This window comes from Arachis ipaensis, chromosome B03, assembly GCF_000816755.2.
Source record: "Arachis ipaensis cultivar K30076 chromosome B03, Araip1.1, whole genome shotgun sequence".
Classification (NCBI taxonomy): Eukaryota; Viridiplantae; Streptophyta; class Magnoliopsida; order Fabales; family Fabaceae; genus Arachis; species Arachis ipaensis.
In genome coordinates, this window is record NC_029787.2 from 123459429 (window position 1) to 123460275 (window position 847).

Genomic DNA, 847 nt, shown 5'->3' on the forward strand with positions numbered 1-847 from the left:
GTTACACCAAAATTAAATAAAAATTATAGTTTTCTGGCTCTTGTTCTTCTCTTTTTCCACATCTTTTGTGTTTTTTTTTTCACATTTGAAATTTGAAAAATGAATGAATAAATGAGTATGTGTATCTTTTAGTCCTTTCAAAAATCTCACATCCACAAAACAGTAAAAAAAAAAAAAGGAAAGGGAGGGGGGCTGCTTTTATTTTTTTGCTAAATTCCTTTCTATATATAACATCAACCTGGTCACATTGCAGATTCTCTTTACTTGTTTACATGTTTCCTATCCTTCTTTTTCACAGTGAATTGTAATTCATTGTCATGTCCTTCATGCAAAGGACATTACTCCTTTACCTTTAAAAAAAAATGACTCTAAATAAAATAAAATAAATTAAATTATCAGCAAATATCTATATGTGGAATTAATTATTTATTCACAGAATCACAGGGTCAACCTGTCCCTTTTGGAAACAGAATGATATAGGTGATTGTCCTCAGTCAATGCCATACTGTAGGTACTCTATAGAAATGGTTAAATACTAATATATTCCAAGGGAAAAAAAAGGCAACAACAAAATATATTGAAGGTAAATGCTATATATGTGATATGATATTATTCATTATTATTGACTATTTACCTAGTTATTATCTGGATTCTGGATACTTGCCTATTTATTTTTTTGACAACTCACGCTAATAATAATTCACCCGATAAATCTGCAAATTATTTAATAGGGTAATAATAATTAGCTATACCTGGCATATTTATGATAAATTTTGTATCAAATAAATATATTGCCTCATATATATATATAATAGTATGATTAAATTCCACAAGCATCCTTTAATTT